The 24,332-nt window shown below is 48.0% G+C and overlaps 2 non-coding genes across 2 annotated transcripts; both read right to left on the bottom strand.

The window, feature by feature from the left end:
* Positions 1 to 2,524: 2,524 nt before the first annotated feature.
* TRNAL-CAG (transfer RNA leucine (anticodon CAG)) lies at positions 2,525 to 2,608 on the bottom strand. Its single transcript has one exon. It is a non-coding gene; the product is annotated as a tRNA-Leu (tRNA).
* Positions 2,609 to 23,072: 20,464 nt separating this feature from the next.
* On the bottom strand, positions 23,073 to 23,156 carry TRNAL-CAG (transfer RNA leucine (anticodon CAG)). Its single transcript has one exon. It is a non-coding gene; the product is annotated as a tRNA-Leu (tRNA).
* Positions 23,157 to 24,332: the final 1,176 nt, after the last annotated feature.

The raw sequence follows: 24,332 nt of genomic DNA, 5'->3' as shown, positions 1-24,332 counted from the left end.
ATGGGGTCTTCCCTCCCTGTGCTTGGTCTTCCCTCCCTGTGCTGGGTCTTCCCTCCCTGTGCTGGGTCTTCCCTCCCTGTGCTGGGTCTTCCCTCCCTGTGCTGGGTCTTCCCTCCCTGTGCTGGGTCTTCCCTCCCTGTGCTGGGTCTTCCCTCCCTGTGCTGGGTCTTCCCTCTCTGTCCTTTGTGTATGATACAGACGATGTCTCTGACCACTGGGAGAACGTGGTCAACCCATCTGGTTCCTGCATCTTGGTCAACTTGCCCCTGTTCACCCACGTCTTCTCTCCTTCATACGTTACTTCTGCCACTGCGTGAGGCACCTCGTGAGCTTAAAAATGTTACTCATTTAGAGAAACAAAGAAACCATAGAAGTAAATGAAATTATCTCGCATTTTATGTCATATTATCCTTCCATCCTCAGCAGCGCCTTAGTGGCATCCTCAGCCCCCTGGTGACTTCCTCAGCCCCCTGGTAACTTCCTCAGCCCTCTGGTAACTTCCTCAGCCCCCTGGTGACTTCCTCAGCCCCCTGGTAACTTCCTCAGCCCTCTGGTAACTTCCTCAGCCCCCTGGTGACTTCCTCAGCCCCCTGGTAACTTCCTCAGCCCTCTGGTAACTTCCTCAGCCCCCTGGTGACTTCCTAAGCCCCCTGGTTACTTCCTCAGACCCCTGGTGACTTGAGGAAATGTATCTGACCCGGATATCTCCAGTTATCTGTATGAGATTATTATTATCATGTTTTAACTAATCAATGTTTCCCACGAGCGATGTTCATGCTGACACAGCAGTACTGCTCCTTCAGGAGCAGTGAACGAACATCTTGATTCTCTTCAACACGATTCCTTCTGAAACTTTCACTGACAATGAAACTTTCTTTTTCGAAGGATCTTTGGTTCAGATCAATCTGTCTCAGCTTCAGCCGACGTCCCTCGTGAAGTTCAGACCAAAGCGCAAGTTTGTCTTGATCCCGGACGCTACGAGCATATCCTTACTGTTTGTGCTTTCTTCAAGCAGCCAGGAAGACATCCTCCCGCTTATCCTTCTCATTCTTACTGTCTGCCAACTTCGTCCTTCCCAACTTTTCCCTAGTCCTGACAGAGTCAGTTTGTCCTTCAGTCATGAAGCCAGAACTGTCCCTTTGTTTCTCAGCTTCCATCTGGAGGACTCTGTACTGGTGATCGTCCCTCTGACCTACGATTCCTCAAGTAAACTTACTTTTTTTCCTTGATGTTTGACGCAATGTGTTCACCTCATACGTCAGGCAAGATACAGGTGAGACGCCCTCGACGCCTGAGCCTTCACAGTGATGGAATAATAACTGAGGAATGAAGAAGATGCTTGTCATCTCCAGCCATCAAGATAAGAGATGGAGTTCATACCAACACAGACCTGGTCTCCCGTCATCAGCCCCAGCATGGGTCGGTCCGCATCAAGTCTTCGTTGATCCTCCATCTTCATGTCCTCATCTCCGTGTCTTCCCTGTGTCCCGCTCCTCATATCTCTCTGTCTCTCCATCACCATATCTCCCATCGCCCGTGTCGTTCTCTCTCTCTCTCTCTCTCTCTCTCTCTCTCTCTCTCTCTCTCTCTCTCTATATATATATATATATATATATATATATATATATATATATATATATATATATATACATGTGTGTGTGCACTGACTCCACATATATGTAAGGAAGAGTCAAGGAACAATAGGAGTAAACAAGGAGAGCGTCTCGCCCACACAAAGATGCACAGTTGAACGTCGCCTGACACACTGATTTATTTACAGAGAAAATCTTAGTAAACACATGAGAGGAAGTGAGAGGCCGCGAGGTCAAGGGGTCATACAACCTCACACATCACCAGGAAACCATTATGTCCAAACAGGTCTTCGATCTATTTACTATTACATTAAGAAACAATTATCCAGTGGTATGTTGGCAACCCCAGCCTGGGTTTTTGTGAATCTATGTTTTTGAAGTTTATTATGGAAGTGTTGGAACCTGTTGTCTCTTGCTGGAAGCAACACTGAGGCGTAGACCTGAATGATTGTTGGCGTAAATGACTTCGTCATCATCATCGTCATCATCATCATCACACAAGCGAAGTTTGGAAAGATCTTCGAGTGCTGGTGATCTCTCTCTCTCCCTCTCTCTCTTCAGGGGATCGAACCTGAGACCTGCGTTTCACTGGTAAAGTAACCCACATAACCCTCTCCTTACACAGGTACACTACCCCCTACACCATACTCCTCCAGCATCACCCCAACACTAACCCCTACACCATACCCCTCCATCATCACCCCAACATTACCCCCTACACCATACCCCTCCATCATCACCCCAACACTACCCCCTACACCATACCCCTCCATCATCACCCCAACACTACCCCCTACACCATACCCCTCCATCATCACCCCAACACTACCCCCTACACCAGACCCCTCCATCATCACACACACCACTACCTCACCGTCCACCTCTGCTCCATAGCTTTGGTTAGGAAGGTAAAATTGCCGCCAAAACTTATCTGTCAGGAGTGGGATTCGAACCCACGCCCGGAAGACCGGACTGCGACCTGAACGCAGCGCCTTGGACCGCTCGGCCATCCTGACTTACTATAGATGATAAAGCTATATCTAATTGTCTCCATCTAGCTATATTTCCCTCACACTGTCTATCTTTGTGTCTCTAATTATCTATTTTCTTCCTCTTATAGACTCTCTCTCTCTCTCTCTCTCTCTCTCTCTCTCTCTCTCTCTCTCTCTCTCGTCAAGCATTATAAACATCATGACGGAGAGACACCTTGATGTACACGTCGTGCGGGTTCCTGTCTCACAGTTGGTTCCCCCTCCCCCACCCCACCCCTATCTAGTAGACAGAGGCATCCTGTCTGAGACTCGGTGATGTCCCGTCCAAATAACGGGAAGTCTCTGTCTTTATAGACGGTTATCTTCCGTCTATCAGACAGAGTCAGTGTTGCCAGAATAGCCATCGTGAATGACACAGCAACATATCAATCATTCATTGAAACCCTGTCTGTCCGGCTATGTGTCCGTGTGTGTGTTGGTCTGTAAGTCATGGGGAAACAGTCATCCACTGAACATAATATTGTCGTAACCGTAGAGTTTAATGACTGAGGGTGACCTCACACACGACTCGACTGTCTCAACAACTCGAACTACTGGGTACATCTACTGACCACTGGGTACATCTACTGACCACTGGGTACATCTACTGACCACTGGGTACATCTACTGACCACTGAGTACAACTACTGACCACTGGGTACATCTACTGACCACTGGGTACATCTACTGACCACTGAGTACATCTACTGACCACTGGGTACATCTACTGACCACTGAGTACATCTACTGACCACTGGGTACATCTACTGACCACTGGGTACATCTACTGACCACTGGGTACATCTACTGACCACTGAGTACATCTACTGACCACTGAGTACATCTACTGACCACTGGGTACATCTACTGACCACTGGGTACATCTACTGACCACTGAGTACATCTACTGACCACTGAGTACATCTACTGACCACTGGGTACATCTACTGACCACTGAGTACATCTACTGACCACTGAGTACATCTACTGACCACTGGGTACATCTACTGACCACTGAGTACATCTACTGACCACTGAGTACATCTACTGACCACTGGGTAATTAACTGTTCAGTGGTAAGGAAAGGAATAACTAAGAAAATGGAGTGTGGGTGGGTGTAGAGCGTCTGTACGTGTGATCAGTATGTTAGGTCAGTGCTGACCTGACGGTCGTCTTCCTCAACGCTGGTGTTCGAGGTCGACCTGGCCTAGGGCTGGGGGGGGGGGCGAGGGGGGGGTCCTCCCGCCCGTATAGTCTTACGTTTATAGACGTAGCGGACGTCTTCCAACTGCGTCTACACGCCCTCGCGCGCGTCCACACACACACACACACACACACACTGCCACGCATGCGTCCACTCACTCCCGCATGCGTCTACGTGCCCAAAGATTCGTCTACGCACGTCCGCATGCGTCTGCACGTCCAAACATCCGTCCACACTCGTTCACGCGCTCACAGAAGCGTTCACATATTCCGACATTTAATTATCACGAAAATGCATTTAGCTAGAGGCATGTGAGGCATGGCGGGGTAGAGGCATGTGAGGCATGGCGGGGCCCAAGATCGTGGTCAGAGAGGAGCCACCCACTCACATGAGAACAATTATAACCTTATATATAAAACCATGAGTGGGCCAGGAAGCATCACAAATATAACAAGACAAAAAAATATCAAAGTCTTGGCAAGAAAGAAGCAAACCATTAAGTCCTCTCGAGTTAAAATATGGTCAGCTGATGTGTGTGTGTGTGTGTGTGTGTGTGTGTGTGTGTGTGTGTGGGAGAGAGGCAGGATTGTGTGTTTGTTGATCCTTCACCTATTGTTAACACTGGTGGTTATACCACAACACACACACACACACACACACACACACACACACACACACACACACACACATATGTAATATACACGTGTAAAAAAGGATGTTACCGGACTCTGCCTGCTCTAGGTTAGACCCTGAATGAAAAGTCACCTTCAGCGAGACTGTATCTATGAGAGGACATTTCGTCAAAGGAGCCTACATTTCTCTGCTACTTGAAGTAGCGCAGCCTGGTAACACTAGGAATCTTTCACAGACATAGCTCGAGGGATGATGCTAAGACAGACAGATAAGCTGGTGGTACATAATGATCATAGACAGATAAGCTGGTGGTACATAATGATCATAGACAGATAAGCTGGTGGTACATAATGATCATAGACAGATAAGCTGGTGGTACATAATGATCATAGACAGATAAGCTGGTGGTACATAATGGTGCTTGTTGTGTACAAACAACAACATCGTCACACCGGTTCCCATTGATTCCATCTTGTTTTTGTTGACATAAAAGGTCATACGAACCGGTGGTCACCTGACCCGAGATATCCTGAAGTCAGGCCTGCCCGCCCGCCCGCCCGCAGGAGGTCAGACCCGCCCGCGCGCCCGCCCGCCTGCAGGAGGTCAGACCCGCCCGCGCGCCCGCCCGCCTGCAGGAGGTCTTGGCGTCCACTGGTCAGGTTATGGTGGCATACTGACCCTTAGTGCACATCATAAGCTTGTCTTCCTGCAACGCGTCTGAACACGTCCCCTGTGACCTGCAGGTCTCCTCACCCTGCCACACCCCCAGTCTTCCTCCCCAGGCACTACCCCTGTCTTCTCCCCATCTTCCTCTGTCTTCCTCCCCAGGTACTACCCCTGTCTTCTCCCCATCTTCCTCTGTCTTCCTCCCCAGGTACTACCTCTGTCTTCTCCCCATCTTCCTCTGTCTTCCTCCCCAGGTACTACCCCTGTCTTCTTCACATCCTCTCTCTCTCTCTCTCTCTCTCTCTCTCTCTCTCTCTCTCTCTCTCTCTCTCTCTCTCTCTCTCTCTCTCTCCCCAGGCACCCCCCTTCCCCCCCCCCCAGACCAGATCATACGATGTTAACCTTGGCAGCAGCAGCAGTGATGACGTCAGAGACACACCTCCAGGGGCCACATATCTTGGGGAGATGATGCCGGCCTCATCTCCCCACCTCATCCCTCCCCACCCGACATCACCCCTCGCTCCGCCCGAAGCCAAATCCATCTTTTCCGGATCAAACTGGACGATCAATCACATATTTTTTCTCGGGGTTCAACCCTCACTACTTGCTCACTCAGTGAGGCGGGCGGGCGCCTTCATGTGACGCAAACCGCATAGTTATGTGCTCGTGGCTCAGACTTGGCCCACTTCCCTGACGCTGCACCGGTGGCATCAACAACATGACCTGTACTGGCCCGCTGCCACGAGGAAGTTTGCACCTGGAGTCTTGCGTGCCACGGGCCAGGGGGGGGCACGGGGCAGGAGGGGGGGCAGTGGTGGGGGGCTCAGGGGTGGGGGGTGCCAGGGGTGGGGTGCTGGATGGGCTGGTGTAGGGGGGTGTGGGTGGGTGGGTGGGTGGGTGGGTGGGTGGGAGGGTGGGTGGGTGGGTGGGAGGGTGGGTGGGTGGGGGGTGGGTGGGTGGGTGGGTGGGGGGGTGGGGTGTGGGTGGGTGGGTGGGTGGGTGGGGGGGGTGGGGGGGTGGGTGGGTGGGTGGGTGGGTGGGTGGGGGGGTGGGTGGGTGGGGGGTGGTGGGTGGGTGGGTGGGTGGGTGGGGGGGTGGGTGGGTGGTGGGGGGTGGTGGGTGGGTGGGGGGGTGGGGGGTGGGTGGGGGGGGGGCATGACAGTACAGTGCATTGAGAAGAATGTTGTTGTTGACGAAGATGACGTCACGTCACACGGGACGGAGGGGGTCAGAGAGGAGAACCTCTTGCTGTTGGTGTGGTTGTTGTTGTTATTGTTGTTGTTGTTGATTATGTTGTTGTTGGTGTAGTAGTGTTGGTGCTAATGTTGGTGGTGGTGCAGGTCATCAGTTGATCTTGTTGGTGGTGGTTTGACGATGGATGAGGCGTTGTTGGTGGAGGTGGTGTTGATGGTGGAGATGGTGTTGATGGTGGAGGTGGTGTTGTTGTTGGAGGTGGTGTTGTTGTTGGAGATGGTGTTGATGGTGGAGATGGTGTTGATGGTGGAGGTGGTGTTGTTGTTGGAGGTGGTGTTGTTGTTGGAGATGGTGTTGTTGGTGGAGGTGTTGTTGTTGGGGAAGGTGGTAGTCAGGTTGATGGTGTTAGGTTGGTGATGTTTGTGTTGGTGTTTTTGTTGGTGATTCAGACTTCACCAGATACCACAGTGGCGGGTTGGTTCCTTCACTGACGGTACAATGCAAGTAGTGGTCCGTGTGTGTGTGTGTGTGTGTGTGTGTGTGTGGGCGGGGGGGGGGGGATAGTGCTTTAAGAAGTACTGTTGATGACATGTCTAGACGACTGGAGTGTTAGATATGGTGTCTGGGAACCTGTGTGTGTGTGTGTGTGTGTGTGTGTGTGTGTGTGTGTGTGTGTGTGTAGCTAGCGATCTGTATTGATCTATTTGTACTGTGCTGGGGGGGGGGGGTAGTCTTCATATCTTGAATATTCTTTATCATTGAACTTATTGTTTTATGTAAGTTGTCTGCAGTAAGCATGTCTCTAGATATCATAGTCCATTCATCCACCAATATTATACTATAACAATACTATAACAATACTATAATAATACCATTAAAATATTATAACAATACTTTCTCAAACTTAAGAAAAAAAAAAATTGCGCAGTTAAACCCTACTGCGAACACGTCCACCTTTACTGTAAACAACATGAGTATGTTTTGTAAACATGAACTCTGTAGTGGCTTCATCTACATGTTTCCAGAGGAGAGAATTTCCTGTTTGTAGACCCAGTCAGCTGACGCGTTCACATCATACTATGCTCTCTTGTCTGGTGAGACACGTGCCCCAGGGTTGTCGGGGTCAGTCCCAGGTCATGTGAGGAGAACAACTGGTAGTTTGCATCGTTCAGTGTCCCAAACGTCCCAGTGGATGATCATTATCTTTCCCAGGTAGTGATGATGGGGCGAGGCGAGGCGGGGCGAGGTGGGTCGAGGCGAGGCGGGGCGAGGTGGGTCGAGGCGAGGCGGGGCGAGGTGGGTCGAGGCGAGGCGGGGCGGGGCGGGTCGGGGCGAGGCGGGGCGGGGCGAGGGGTATGGTCGCTGGGAGGATGAGATGCAGCGGGTCTTACTCTCTCTCTAAGACGACCAACACATCTGTGGTGCATCCTGGAAGGTATGAACCACTGGCAGCCTGAGAGAGAGAGAGAGAGAGAGAGAGAGAGAGAGAGAGAGAGAGAGAGAGAGAGAGAGAGAGAGAGAGAGAGAGAGAGAGAGAGAGAGAGAGAGAGAGAGACAAAATATAGATACAGAGAAACACAATTAGGAATAGGTCAAAAGACAGACATATCAGGAGTGACAAACAGAAAGATAGAGACAGACAGACAGAGCTACACAGACAGACGGACGGCGCAAACAGACCCTGATACGAACAGACAGATCCGTCAAGCGGTCTACCCTCCCTCCATCTCCCTCAGGACCGCAGTCGCCGGCCATCTTGGCTGCCTCTCACTGAAGTCATGTAAATCTAGATTTATTGGTGCGAGAATACATGAAGGAACGCCACCCGTCACCTAGCTAACTCCTGTCCATCCTCCCTACCTCCCTCCTGTCTCCCGTCCTAGAGTGATGGATTTGAGGACTCTGTCGTCTCCTTCACGATCCTGTCTCCATCTGTCTACGTGGTGGGCAGGGAGGAACCCTCAGTTCTGTTAGATCTACTTCACTATCGTATCATCATCTGTATAGATCAGGTATACACATCATTATGACTCTCCTCTGCCAGATCATCTCTTCATAGAACGCAAAATCTTCTCTCTGGCTTTCCCAGTTACACCCATGTACGCCTGTGTGCACCCATGTACACCTGTGTGCACCCATGTACACCTGTGTGCACCCATGTACACCTGTGTACACCCATGTACTCCCTTTAATTTTTCAACACCAGAAAACTATTTTCTGAATCCATTCTATGTCAAGCTTTTACAGACTGTAGTAATGACGACCCAAGTGGAATAGGTCAAGTACCCCCTCCCCCTTTTCCCAAGGACTCCCCCCTCCCCCTCCCCCTCCCCCTAACTCGTGAAGGGAAGGTAAACAAAGCTGACGAGAATGAAAATATCAAAAGCTGAATCAGTTATGTATTTTCTTTTCGTGTTGGGTTGTGATTGGCTGTACATTGTGTGTGTGTGTGTGTGTGTGTGTGTGTGTGTGTGTTGCTATGCTTCAGGACACACTTGAAAGGAATGCAGCGCACTAGTCGTAAACAACATTAATGTGGAGCAGGAGCAGCCTGCTCACGCCCACCACGCCCACGTCAGCTCAACTTAAACTGGCGAAGAAAATTATGAATTGCTGCAGGTGGTGTGTTGTGTACCTGGTGACAATTGGTGCAGGTGGTGTGTCGTGTACCTGGTGACAATTGGTGCAGGTGGTGTGTTGTGTACCTGGTGACAATTGGTGCAGATGGTGTGTTGTGTACCTGGTGACAATTGGTGCAGATGGTGTGTTGTGTACCTGGTGACAATTGGTGCAGGTGGTGTGTTGTGTACCTGGTGACAATTGGTGCAGGTGGTGTGTTGTGTACCTGGTGACAATTGGTGCAGGTGGTGTGTTGTGTACCTGGTGACAATTGGTGCAGGTGGTGTGTTGTGTACCTGGTGACAATTGGTGCAGGTGGTGTGTTGTGTACCTGGTGACAATTGGTGCAGATGGTGTGTTGTGTACCTGGTGACAATTGGTGCAGATGGTGTGTTGTGTACCTGGTGACAATTGGTGCAGGTGGTGTGTTGTGTACCTGGTGACAAGTGGTACAGGTGGCGTGTTGTGTACCTGGTGACAATTGGTGCAGGTGGTGTGTTGTGTACCTGGTGACAATTGGTGCTGGTGGTGTGTTGTGTACCTGGTGACAAGTGGTGCAGGTGGTGTGTTGTGTACCTGGTGACAATTGGTGCAGATGGTGTGTTGTGTACCTGGTGACAATTGGTGCAGGTGGTGTGTTGTGTACCTGGTGACAATTGGTGCAGGTGGTGTGTTGTGTACCTGGTGACAATTGGTGCAGGTGGTGTGTTGTGTACCTGGTGACAATTGGTGCAGGTGGTGTGTTGTGTACCTGGTGACAATTGGTGCAGGTGGTGTGTTGTGTACCTGGTGACAATTGGTGCAGGTGGTGTGTTGTGTACCTGGTGACAATTGGTGCAGGTGGTGTGTTGTGTACCTGGTGACAAGTGGTGCAGGTGGTGTGTTGTGTACCTGGTGACAATTGCTGCAGGTGGTGTGTTGTGTACCTGGTGATACCCACGTGACCCAAACAGATCATATTTCTTTGTCATAAGTTAATAGATTTTCAGGAAGCGGGTGGGTGGCCTGCGGTCATCATCAGTTGATACTGAACCTTACCCACACAAGGGCACCTCTTCCCACTACAGGTGGGGGGAGGACACCAACGTGCACCCCCACACAAGGGCACCTCTTCCCACTACAGGTGGGGGGGGGACACCAACGTGCACCCCCACACAGGGGCACCTCTTCCCACTACAGGTGGGGGGGGGGGCCAAGGTGCACCCCCACACAGGGGCACCTCTTCCCACTACAGGTGGGGGGGGAGGACACCAACGTGCACCCCCACACAGGGGCACCTCTTCCCACTACAGGTGGGGGGGGAGCCAACGTGCACCCCCACACAAGGGCACCTCTTCCCACTACAGGTGGGGGGGGAGCCAACGTGCACCCCCACACAAGGGCACCTCTTCCCACTACAGGTGGGGGGGGAGGACACCAACGTGCACCCCCACACAAGGGCACCTCTTCCCACTACAGGTGGGGGGGGGGGCAACGTGCACCCCCACACAAGGGCACCTCTTCCCACTACAGGTGGGGGGGGGGCCAACGTGCACCCCCACACAGGGGCACCTCTTCCTACTGTTCTACCTATTCTCTCCATATGTATGAAATGCTTCGCTTCTCGATAGCTCATCATACCACTTGTTACTCCTACTGTTTTCTTTAGTATGATCTGTTTCTAATGGTTTCTTATCTCTAAATTTCCTTTTGATATTAACCTTTGATAGTCCTGTGTGTTTAGGTACGTGAGATTCTATCTCGTTCTTCCCACATCCATCCTTGACCACACAATTCATTAGCAACCAGCTCAACATGTCCAGATACCCTAGTGATTATGACATTTCTTATCTATTTTCTAATTTCTTAAAACTACATGTGATTTCCTTATCAAGCAAACCTTCTTGTATAAGATTCCCTTTTCCCAGTTAATCAAGAGCACATGTTGCGTCATTTTTCAATTAATATATTCTCAAAGTCCACTTTTTTTCATTCTTCAGAACCTCGTTAACAACCACTAGTTCTGCCTGTATTGAAGACACTCCATCATTCACTCTACCACATTTGTTATTGCAAGACCCTCCCACTATGCCAGATTACCCCGTCACTCTCCTCATCGTCTCGGAGAAATCCATCACTACAACAAACAATATCATTATCATCACTACAACAAACATCATAATCATCACTACGACAAACAACATCATTATCATCACTACGACGAACAACATCATTATCATCACTACAACAAACATCATTATCATCACTACGACGAACAACATCATTATCATCACTACAACAAACATCATTATCATCACTACAACAAACAATATCATTATCATCACTACAACAAACATCATAATCATCACTACAACAAACAACATCATTATCATCACTACAACAAACAACATCATTACCATCTGTTTGCATGAATCTTTCCAAGTACAAGATGTCTTTGTCTGCTTTCAGGTTATAGTCACTCTCTTATCTGATAACTTTCAATACTCAACATTCATATTGTTGATTAGGATTTCTTCATCTCAGTCAATATCTCAGGTTATCTCGTCTTCAGTACAACAGTCCATCATCATAAGGGATACAGCTCTCATGATCCACACTCACCTGGCTTGGTAGTGCTTCTCTCCAGCTGACCAATCATTTCATCATCAGTAAACCTCTTAACTACGATTGTTTAACATCCTAATGCCATATTCCTTTGCTTGACTAGATCCTCTGTTTTCTCTAGTACAACTTCCTTCTGTAAATCATCACATTTTGTCTACTATGTACAATATAAATTAACAAACTACATTGTCTTGAATAACTTTAATCTTTTTCTTTATTCGTGTATCCGTAGCCAATCTTTGAGAGCTACAAACGAGGGTAAACAGCATCCTTCATCCGTCTGGCTGTTACACCAGTGATCCACTCTACCACGACCTGCATCTCGTCTCGTCACAATTGTCTCCTCAAACTCCGACTTGCACAGGATTTACCAGTGGGTCAAGCGCAACCCAGATAAGTTTAATGCTTATAAACCCACAACTTCTTCCCATTACTCTTCCTAAAACTCCTCACAACTTTCCTAGCTCCTCTCAAGGCTCTGTGGTTCCACCACTCAACACAATAAACATACTTGGTATCACTGCACAATCTAAACTATCTGGGGATCCCCACATTACAATATCGGGTTAGTCTGCTTCCCGTAAATTCTCTTCTTCTGAGAAGTTGCTCAGATTAAACAAAATTGATTTGTCCTCGTGTGGAGTACTGCTCTCACATCTGGGGAGGTTCTACCTCTACATGTTTACTAGACAGGTCGAGTCCAAAGCAATCCGACTTATCAACTCTCCCAGTCTAACCTCATATCTTGACCCACTTACCCACCTCAGTGCTGGTCTACTTTCCCTTTTTTTTTTTTAAGGTATTGCTTTGGTTTCTGTTCATGAGCATCTGTTAGTTGAGCACCGAAAACATTAGATAGACTACAGCAAACCTATGTAAGTATTGTACAGCTGTCGGCAACTAAAGCATGGATTGTTGTGGTGTTTGTTTCTTTTCTTCCATGGACAAACTTTGGAACTCTTTATATTTCATTCCTTTCCTAACACATACGACTTGACCGTTTAAAGGTAGGTTTTCCTCTCTCTCAAAAACTCATTTTTCATTTCCTCTCTATTTATTTTCTTAAGAAATCCTGTATCTCCTGTAAGACCTGGTCTTATGAGGACTTGTTTGTGATCGAATTATTCGGAAAAAAATAATAGATATTGACGTGGTATTTTGTCTCTGGTTAGAACATTTCAAAAGCTGAACCTAGTCCAACGTTTTTCGAGTGAACAGGTCAAAAGGAATCGTCGGAATTCGTCCCCTTTATACCTTGCGAGTAGCCAAATTGGGTACAGCGGTGGCGCCTGTGTTTATTGCGTTGTAACCACTTAATCAAGGTAGGGGGGGTTACAGAACCCCAGGGCCAGCCTACAATGCAGACATCCTGGGACGGGTTGGTAACTGATACCTGGCCAACCGAATGAAACACCCAGTGTCGAACACTTCGAAGCTTTGAGGATGATTCTGACCATTTTTCAAAATGGAGTTCGATTTCCAGCGCTGCGTATATCCCAGTCCTTCCTGGCCCTCCGGCTCTGGTGACTACCACAAGAACGATCCTGGAGGCAGATCAACAAAACATGAGCAGGAACGCGGAGCTGCAAGATGCTCACTGGGTACGTGTTAGTGGATATGTGTGTTATCATTATCCTAAAGGAAAATGGGATGTTTGCTCTCAATGCTGCCCATTCCCCTCTCTCTATTGTCCACCTCAGTCTTATCATCCTTTCTTCGTCCCACAGCAACATCACTGGCCATATATAAATCATTTTAGATAATGACTCACTTCTGATGTGCTTCATCTCCTCCTACCCAACTCCATTTCTCACTCCTCCTCCTCCCTTTTCTCATTTATATCTCACAATAATTTGTGGTCTCCTTAAACTCTGGCGCCATCAGTAGTGAACCTAACCAGTTGACGCCGGTCAGGATGAAGTAACACTCGAGGACCTGTAGATGGCGCAACACACACACGACCCTCACCAAACTCGATGCCAAAAAAAAAACCCCTCATGTGATCTAGTTCGTTCTTGCAGTCTGCCTCCCCTCACCCAGTCTGCCTCCCCTCACCCAGTCTGCCTCCCCTCACCCAGTCTGCATCCCCTCACCCTCACACAGGAGACACTGGAGGTGTGTTATGATGACGCGGTGGAACCGGTTACCGGCGGACCCGAGCAAGTGTTGTAACAAAGAATCATTGAGCGAGTCTTCGTCTCTGGGTCAGCTTAAACTATGAGCAAGACTGACGTTGGAGGAGGAGATGCATGTTGTTGTGTGCCCTCTTCCCTCACTGGTCACATACACTCCACACCTCTGGCTCAGTACTGAAGTATTGAGGGTCATACTGGAGTATACTGTACGTTAGTTTAGAATATATTTCTAAATCTCTAGTTGCCTAGATATACACAGACGAAGCCTTCCAATAATAGACTGTGTGAGAAGCACGAGTGATGGCCAGCGTCGCCACACCACATGAACACGGGGGGAGGGGTGACAAGGGGGCCCCAGGGACCCACAGGGCCCTTCTCTCGTCGGGAAACATCAATATATAAATGATGAACATTTACAATGATCATACTGATGAACTTTTACAATGATCATATAAATCCTAAACATTTACAGTAATCATATAAATGATGAACACACAGTAATCATATAAATGATGAACATTTACAATGATCATATCGATGAACTTTTACAATGATCGTATGAATGATGAACATTTACAATGATTATGTAAATGATGAACATACTGATTATATAATGAACATTTGCAGTATTCATATAGATTATGAACATTTTCAGTGATCATGCAAATGATGAACACACAGTAATTATATAAATGATGAACACACAGTAATTATATAAATGATGAACATTTACAATAATGATATAAATGATGAATATTTACAACAATGATAATATAAGACACGTGTGGCGCAAAGATTTCTAACATGAGAAAGAATTTAGTAAGATTAGGATTAAAAGAATAAGTAAAGATAGCGAGCGATAGAGATGTTTCATTGTGCTGTGTGTGTGTGAGTGTGTGTGTGTGTGTGTGTGTGTGTACAACAACCACTTACACACATCTTGAGAAAGCTTTGTGAAATCCCGGACACAGATAGCGTGGACCATCCCTGTGATAATGTCGTTATTTTACGATAATGAACACAATTATTGACGTTACCGATGTTTACTAAGCTAAGGAGTCTGCAAAGAAATTCTTCCTCATCTCTCAAAAGGAACAGAAAATGATAATAACAATAATGACCATAATAATAATAATAATGATAATAATAATAATAATAATAATAATAATAATAATAATAATAATAATAATAATAATAATAATAATGATAGTGATAAATGACAATAATTGAGGAAATCATAGTAAATGAGACACACACACACGCACGCACATCGTGGGGTCGTTCTTAATCTACAAGTTCTCTTGGTCGTGGTCTTGCTCTGGCAACACTGATTTGAACATCAATATAGTGTGTAGTGATCTGGTGAGGGAGGCTCTGGTCACGGGCTCTTGACGTCAGCCAGGCAGGGAGGCGGACTGTCACCTCCCCTCCTTCATGGAGCACATCATCTCTGGGTTTTCTTTATCTTTTCTTTTATCAGTTCTTTATCTCTCTTATCGTTGTCTTTACTGTTACTGTTGTTATTGTTGTTGTTGTTGTTGTTGGTCGAGCAATCGTTCATCATCACCTCTATCATAACTTGTATAAGTCATATTTCTTCGCACACACTGCGTCCCCTCACTGTGTGACCTGCCTCACATACATGGGTCCATACGCTGGGCGTGGAGCATGTCATGTAAATATGGATGTCAGCCAACCTCACCTTTTTCTCCGTCTTTTGTCATGTTGTTTTTCACTGAGTGAGTTGTTTACCTCGTCGTGCTGTCCACACCAGAGTTCCTCTCTCACATTTCCTGATCTTTTTTTTCTTTTTTTTTTTGTCTCTTGGTCTCACAGCAACCTCGTCTTTGTCTGGTGGCTTTACCAGTTTATCGTCTGATTTCCAGTAATTGATACTTTATGTCACCTTTATCGTGTCCATGCACTTCTTCCTTTCATATCTTGTCTTGCTTTTTACCCATTTTCTTTCCTTGTCTTTGTGGAATATCTTTTTGCCTTGGTTCTACCCTCGAAAGCACGACGGTACGACCCGTCGTGCTCAAGGGTCGTGTCGTCCCCTCCTCCTGCAGGAGTTAAGGCAGTATCATCTTGACGCAAATCCAACATATATAGAAAGTTTTCTTACTTCATGATCAGCGTCACACCCAGAGCACCACCCCGGCCCCAGGCATCACGAATACCTGCAGGAAGCATTATTCCACAACAGGGACTATGAAAACTTCAGTTCATCTTCAAGGAGAAGTTTTTTCCGTTTTGTTTGCGTCTTCCCATCCAAAATACCTGAGTATATAGGCCACAGGGGATCCAGGGGCTGCCAAACATTACAGACAAGTGTCCTAGAAACCTACATACGTACTAATATACTTTAGAAACCTTATAAAGGTTCTTTTTCTGGGATTCCTCCCTACACGCAGCGAAACCCTGGCGGATTACGTTCTCTGTTACCGTCTTGAATTTGGCTTGATATTCAATCGATGTTTATCTTATGACCAAAAGGATTTCGTTATTTGTCTCTTCCTAATAAAGTCTTGTTACTTTAAACACATTGAACCGCAATGTCTTTTTGGGGATAATGCGTTGGTGTATTTCTGTGATACTGTGAAATCTACATATGTGTAGCTGTGCGTATTAATGTATTCATATATTTCATTATGTATGGTTGTATGTATACTTGTATATTGATAGTATCAGGCTGTGTGCCTCGTGTATTGTTTATACGTAAAGTCTGCGTTAGGAGCAGACTCGGCTACACTTACCATGCTGAGTGTGATGGACCATCTGTGATGGAAGAGGTCACGGTAAGGAAGTGTTGATCAATATTCTCTTTTACGGTTCATCTGTTCATCTAAATCCATTATCCCATTACTGTTGATGTCTAACTGTATCCATACTCCCGTTTACCGTTGATCTGATCATCCATCCAGTGTCCTGTTTACCGTTGATCTGATCATCCATCCAGTGTCCTGTTTACCGTTGATCTGATCATCCATCCAGTGTCCTGTTTACCGTTTCCCAGTAGAGCGCCACATACCAGCTCCACACACTGTCATACCCCATCTACCTATCTATCGATCTTCATTAAATCCGTTCCCGTTCCCAGGGGTGAATCAGGTATAGACAGGTATGCAAATCAAATGTGTAAGGTATGTTAATGTGTGACTAAACATAGTTCAGTTATTGCCTAAATTCCACGCTAACGACTATGCAAATGAACGACCCCACGAGGATCATTAAATCCTGGGTGAAGCTTAACCCTGTTGAGGACGACAGTACCGTCGTGCTCAAGGGTCGTACCGTCGTGCTCAAGGGTCGTACCGTCGTGCTCAAGGGTCGTACCGTTGTGCTCAAGGGTCGTACCGTTGTGCTCAAAGGTCGTACCGTCGTGCTCAAGGGTCGTACCGTCGTGCTCAAGGGTCGTACCGTCGTGCTCAAGGGTCGTACCGTCGTGCTCAAGGGTCGTACCGTCGTGCTCATCAGAGGGAATGGCATTCCGGAGGGGAGGGGAGGGGAGGGGTAGTAGTGGCCACTGGGCCCTTAACCCTGGAGGTGATGGTGGTGAGGATCGAACGCGGGAACTAGTGTTGTTCATGCTGCTAGGCGAGAAGGCTGGGGCTGCAGGGGGAGGTGGGTGGGTGTCTTGGGGCTCAGAGAGAGAGAGAGAGAGAGAGAGAGAGAGAGAGAGAGAGAGAGAGAGAGACGGGGTGAGGGGGTAAAATCACCCCCCTGACCTTCTGTCTGTTGATCTGTTTTGAGAAGTTGTTGACAAGCCCGGCACCTGAGCCCCGCTACTCCAAACCCCTCACCGCTATCCCCCATCCCCGGTCACCCTCGTTATCGAGAATACCTGGCATGATCCGTTATAACGGGGGTGTTGCATAGCAAGGTGTTGCTGCGGGCGGCAGGGTGTAGGGGGGTGTACAGGTGGGTGTTGTGTTGGGTGTTGTTTGTGTCAACCGTAGGGAGACCTGCCCAGTGTTGCTGACTTACCTCCTCCTCCTCCTCCTCCTCCTCCTGCTGCCTGGCTCACCTCCTCCTCCTCCTCCTGCTGCCTGGCTCACCTCCTCCTCCTCCTCCTGCTGCCTGGCTCACCTCCTCCTCCTCCTCCTCCTGCCTGGCTCACCTCCTCCTCCTCCTCCTCCTCCTGCTGCCTGGCTCACCTGCTGATATGTATTTGCAATAAATTTCTCCTTCATCACCTGCTAACTCGCTTGTGTAACATGTGCCTGGATTGCGTTGAACGTCTGTCTAGTTTGAATATACTAATTACTCTACCTACTGATCGTGAGTCCTGCTGGCTTACCTGCTTCCTACTGGATTACCTGCTGTGTTGCCTGAGTCCTGGGTGGGTGGCTCGCGTGTCCTTCACCTGCTAACTTGGACAGAGAAACAAAATGTCTCAGAGATCGATAGTCCTGACAAGTTGCCAGATACTACTAGCGCTAACAACTTAACACTAGTTTAGATAGTTTAGTGTGGTAACAATACCTGAGCAGGTAACACTAATAGCATCTGAAGACTAGATGGATACGATTAGTGTTGCATCAGATTTGGTCAGGTACCACTATTATGGTATCTGAACTAGTTTGGTACCATAACACGGCAAGCAACTTACCACAAAAAAGATCTTACAACAGCTTGTGAAACCTTGTGTCAAGATCTTCCAACCTGTCACCTTCCTCATATATTGTTTACGACACAACCCTACTGGCCTCCCCTATTTATAGTGCCTCGCGAGACGGGATCCTATTCTAGTGAACGTATCAGATTCATCAATGGGGAGGAGGTTATAAAAATAGGGCTGGGGGTTGAGGGGGCTGATCGACGAGGAAACACGAGGGTAACCTTTGTTTACTGGCGAGGCAGGAGACCCTTTGTTTACTGGGAAGAGAGGGAGGTCCTCCTTGTTTACTGGCGAAGCAGGAGACTCCTTGTTTACTGGGGAGAGAGGGAGGTCCTCCTTGTTTACTGGCGAGGCAGAAAGTCACTTTGCATACCAGGGAGACAGGAGGTCTTCTTTTTTACTTGTTTACTTGTTTGCTGTTTGCACCATAGATAGGTAAATACATATATGATTACCTACATATATACATACCTACACACTCCGGCTTGTAATGTAGTGATTCCGTTCTATTTCTTTTACTTTTTCTTCTTTCGTGGACGAGAAATTAGTGGTTAGGTTAGGGGCGCAGGAGGGAGGGAAAGTGTTAGGGAGGGAAAGTGTGAGGGAGGGAAAGTGTGAGGGAGTGATAATGTACATTAGCTAACACGTACACACCGCAATATGTGCAATTTGTGTAGTTGACGCGCAGCCGATGAGAAGTCATTGTACAATATGTGTACCTCATGTACTCCCACGTACATCATGTGTTCCCCATGTACTCCCACGTACATCATATGTTCCTCATGTACTCCCACGTGCACTATGTGTTCCCTATGTACTCCCACGTGTACTACGTGTTCCCACGTAATATATATACCGATGTCTTGGGTAGTGGCAGAGAAGAAGACACAGAGGAGGAGCACCAAAGAAGGCGCAGATCTGGTGCACGTCAGCGACTGTAGAACAAAATGTCTGCTTTGTTCACGGGCGACTAAGCCCCGCCAACACACCTACCAAACGTCTGGGTTAAAGTTATGACGTTTTCAATTATTTGGGGCAAAGTTAGGGTAGGTTTTATTTATCTGGGGCAATGTTAAGATTGCTCTGAAACATCTGGGGCAAGTCATCATTACAGATGAAATGCTTCTATTTATCTTGTTATGCATGACAGAAATTATCTCCGAATTCCATGATTGTACAAGAGTGTAGTGCAGAGTTGTGCAGGTGTGAGGGGCAAGTCTAACGGCAAGCTTGTCATCAGGATCCATCCTCCAGCCTGAGTGGGTCAACAACAACAACAACAACTTGTAGATGTTTATTGATCATCGTTGCTGTTCACTCATGTGTGTCGCGGGGATTTTGTTTCCTGTCTTTTTCATCATCATGATCGCTTGAGGGGCAAGTGGACGGGCTAGTGGAGGGGCTAGTGGACGGGCTAGTGGTCGAGGTAGAGTCCACTTCCATTCATGTAAGTTTACACAGTTTTGTTATAAACTACGACGGTAAACGTAAGGTGCGGTCGCCCGTCTCCGTCCTTGTAAGCATTAAGCTCAGATCCTACATAAGTATTATCGTACATTATGAGCCAAGCATGTGAAGGACACCAGGCTCAGGCATGGGGCCAGGGCACAGGGGAGGTCCTGCCGTACAGGAGCTGCTAGCGTCCTAACACCACGTCTCTACACAGAGAGTGGTCTAGCTCCACACCTGATGACGTTTGTATGGTCTCTGCGTCGCATGTGCTGGACGGGGCCCCAGATAGGGTCCGTGAAAGACAGACCACCCGACGTCATGGCTGCCACTTCAGTCCTTAAAATACGTAGGAAAGGAGGGAGAGGTAGGGAGCTTGGCTAGGGAGGTTCAGGGAGGAAAAGGAAGTAACGGTACAACAGGAGGAAGCGAATGGCAATCTGTTTACAAGTGACAGCGGCCATGAGGCAGTCAAGGACGAGGAGCCGGGATGCCGCTGAAGGACATGGGGGGGAGGTCCTGCTCCGGGCCTCTCCTATGGGGAGTTTTCTTTCCCAACATTACCACCTTTACTTCCTCGCTGCCGCATCTCTAATACTTCACTTCATACTTTATCTCCCCTGCTGTGCTCTCCATCTATCTCCCCTGTTGTGCTCTCCATCTATCTCCCCTGTTGTGCTCTCCATCTATCTCCCTACTCCTCCACTAGGTAAAATAGTAATGGATGTAGATATAGGTAGATATTATTGTCATCTTTGCTTCTCTAGATAAACATGCTCTAGAACAGTTGGACTTCCTCTACTAGTAAGAGATGAGAACCTTCTATCTAGGGCATCGCTGTGGGTCGTGGTGGGTGGGGAGTGGCAGGACGAACAGGGTCGCCCTTTATCGTCCTGACGGGCACTTACGGAGGGCCCTTCCCCAGGGTGCCACGGGGCCAGGATAGCTCAGACACAGGGTGCCACAAAGACAGAATGCCACGAGGCCAGGGTGCCACGAGACCTGGGTGCCACAAGGCTAAGATACTTCAAGAATAAGATGCCTCGAGGCCAGAGTGACACGAGGCTAAGATGCCACGAGGCCGGAATACGACGAGACTGGGTCGTCACGAGACCTGGGGGCCACATGTGTGCTTATGGACCTCCACCATGGCTTGAGGCCAGACGACCTGGGATGTGTTTTGTCAAGGATTCTCGGCTGGCTGTGACCTTGGGACCCGGGTCACTAAGACCTCGGGACACGGGTCACTGTGACCTTGGGACCCGGGTCCTTGGGAGGCGAAGGATGTTTGGCCGACTCTCGGCTCACTGGCTCACTAGAGTCCCGGACGACCTTGGGAAGTGGAAGAGTAAGTATCCCAGGACCTCACACATCAGTATCCCAGGACCTCACAGATCAGTATCCCAGGACCTCTCCTTTGGCTTTTCTGCTCTTCTCAGTTCTCTAAATCATCGTTTTCTTTCCAGTCGTTCCATCTCGTCAGTCGTTGATGAGGCGACACGTCCCTCATATTGTGCCTCCACTGGTGTCTCTCAAGGATCTGTCCTGTCACCTATTGTCTTCCATGTCATCATAGACGTCTTCACAACTAGTCATAACTACATCTACCTAACCTAACCTAACCTAACCTAACCTAACCTAACCTGGAAACCTCATAAAATGTACATCACATATTCTTCTTCCCAGAGGATGTCTTCATCTGTATAGGTAGGAAGTTCGGATAACATTATCATTACTGTGAAATGTATCAAGTTAATCATGTGTGTGGAGAAAGCAACAAGATGTGTACACTGCAAGATTCTGTCAATACCAGGATGATGGTGGGTGGGTTATACTGAGGTTTTGGCCTGTCTGGCAGTGTTGACCACGTGAGATGTAAAGTTTGTGGCCAGAGATATGGATACACACGAGGACACTACGTGGTAGACTGTCAGAAAACTGAGGTTTTTAGAGATAAGTGCAAACAACTACTCCAAGGTAGGGCACATCTTGTCATTAATCAGTTACCTTGACATTCTGAGACTATAACTAGTTTTTGCATCTTGTGGATGACTTTACTGTAAGATAATGTTTAACTTTAAGTTTTGAACCAACTTTATAACAACTGATTATTGATTATCTGGCCACTGAGGTCTGATAAACACACTTTGTCACCTCTGAAATCCTCTGAGTTACAGCGTACAGGATGAGCATGGAGGATGGTCGGTAGATCAACTTTTGATTGCAACAAAAACTCTAACATTATTTTCCTTCAGCAGATAAACCTCTTTATGGTCTTGTTGTGGTTGCATTTCCTATTTTCTTCAATGTACAGCCATGTACAGCCATGTACTCCAGTGTACGACACTGTGTAGCTATATACTCCCATGTACATCCATACTCAGCCAAGTACCCCCGTCTACACCCACGTACACTCACGTCCACCTACGTAACCTTAATAATCACACACTACTGAACAACATCCCTCACACTCGTCTCACGCTCGTATCTCATTTCTCCTCACTCAACTCCTCCCCTGTGTCCGGTTACTCATCTCTGCCTTCCACATCCTCCTCAAACCCCCTCATGACACGTACTCATCATTAGGCCACACCTGAGTCATGCGACTGACTCTGAACCCTGGGCCATACAAGCCACCTGAGGCGTAACCCACATACACTATGGTCATGAATGGTCGTACAGCTGCACTAGCCTCGTTACAACCCCTACTTCATCGACAGGTCGTTTTGAGGTCATGGGACGACCTCATCCACGCACTAGGGTAAACTTCGTTCATTCATTGGCTCCAGAAGACCCTAACTACTCGCAACGACCTTTAGAAGTCGTTAGTGCAACATTTGATTGGCTGGAGGCCACTAGAGACAATGTGTTTCGCTGAGTTGTTTTAACTGGTAAATAATATTTTACGAAATATTGGAACCTATGGTTAATGAAAATATTAACCTCCTTTTAACAGTTTTCTCTGCACAAGTTGCAATTTACAAATGTCAACGTTTTATCTGAATTGTCTTTGAAGAATTTTAAACTCTTGATGGAGACACACGAAATTAGGTCTCGAATGTATAGGAAAGAGACTTTGTGTATATATTAAGTAACAACATTGTGTGATGAGAAAGCATTACATGATGTACAGAGAACCATGATATCGCTCCTCTGTAATACTGTAATGATTAGCTACAGTACCTGTACTAGTTCACGTGTAACGGAGGAAAGACTGAACTTTGATCGTACAGATGAAACCATCTAGTGACTGCTGGCGGCGTGGTCATTGTACCTCCCATCGAATTAAGTTCAAAAACGCAACAGAACTCGCCAAAACTTATCTGTCAGGAGTGGGATTCGAACCCACGCCCGGAAGACCGGACTGCGACCTGAACGCAGCGCCTTGGACCGCTCGGCCATCCTGACTTGTGAAAAGGAGCTAACTCTAACTTTATTTGAAGCTTGCTCTCTTTCTCCTGGTCACTGTCTCTTGCTCTTTGTTTTCTTTGTCTGTCTGTCTGTTGTCTGTCTGTCTGTTGTTTGTCTGTCTGTTTGTCCCTCTCTCTCTATGTAGCCTTCCCTCCCACATCCCTCACCCGCACGCACGTACGCACGCGCGCACGCACGCCGTACCCCCAGAACTCCTCCAGTAATCAATATGTACTCCGGACATTACCTCAGCCTCCCACAACCAATAAAGGGGCCGTCAACAACTTCCACAACGCCGTTATGACTCAGGACACCACAGAGCAGACCACCCTTATCGTAGAGCATCCTGGAGTAGTTATAAAGTGTCATGGTAACGTGTGAGCATGGCACTAGGAGAGCAGCCCTGTCCTCACCCATCCTAGCAGTCTTAACACTAAGCAGAAAGAGGAAGATGTAGGAGACGACAACAAATCTTTCCTTCTCCTCCTCCTCCTCCTCCTCCTCCCCCTCCTCCTCCTCCTCCTCCCCCCTCCTCCTCCTCCTCCCCCTCCTCCTCCTCCTCCTCCCTCCTCCTCCTCCTCCTCCTCCTCCTCCTCCTCCCCCTCCTCCTCCTCATTATTGCATGCATGAGGTGGGTAGCAACAGGACGACTTGGTTGTTGCTGGGGAGACGCTAATCAATCACCAGAGACCTTCCTTTGAGTGAGGGGAGGGTGGCTGTGTGTGTGTGTGTGTGTGTGTGTGTGTGTGTGGTGGGAAGAGCATCCTTCTATGGTGAACAGGTCGTGTGTGGTTAGTAATGATCCCCCTGTGTGTTCTAGGCCTCTTCCTTCTCCCCCCCCCCCCGCCCCCACGCACACTCTTCCTTTCCCCCTTCCCCACTTACCCTTCCCCCTATCCCCTCCCCCTTCCCTACTTACCCCTCTCCCCTATCCCCTCCCCCTTCCCTCCTCCCCACATTGTGTGGTCAGATGAAGTAAGGACATACCTGATAGATGAATATATACAACTTGCTTCCTTCTTTCATGCACGCAGTTGACCTTGCATGAGACCAGAAGCTTGCGCCCTAAGACCTCGGGTAGGGCGCGTGCGCGTGCAGTAAGCCGCTGGCAAAGCTTTGAGTATTTTGCTTGAAGCTCGAGACGTGACCACAGGCTGGTACCAGTCAGGGGTC

Source organism: Panulirus ornatus, chromosome 14, assembly GCF_036320965.1.
Source record: "Panulirus ornatus isolate Po-2019 chromosome 14, ASM3632096v1, whole genome shotgun sequence".
In the NCBI taxonomy this organism is placed as follows: Eukaryota; Metazoa; Arthropoda; class Malacostraca; order Decapoda; family Palinuridae; genus Panulirus; species Panulirus ornatus.
The sequence above is the reverse complement of the archived record's forward strand: the minus strand, read 5'-3'. Positions and strand labels throughout refer to the sequence as shown.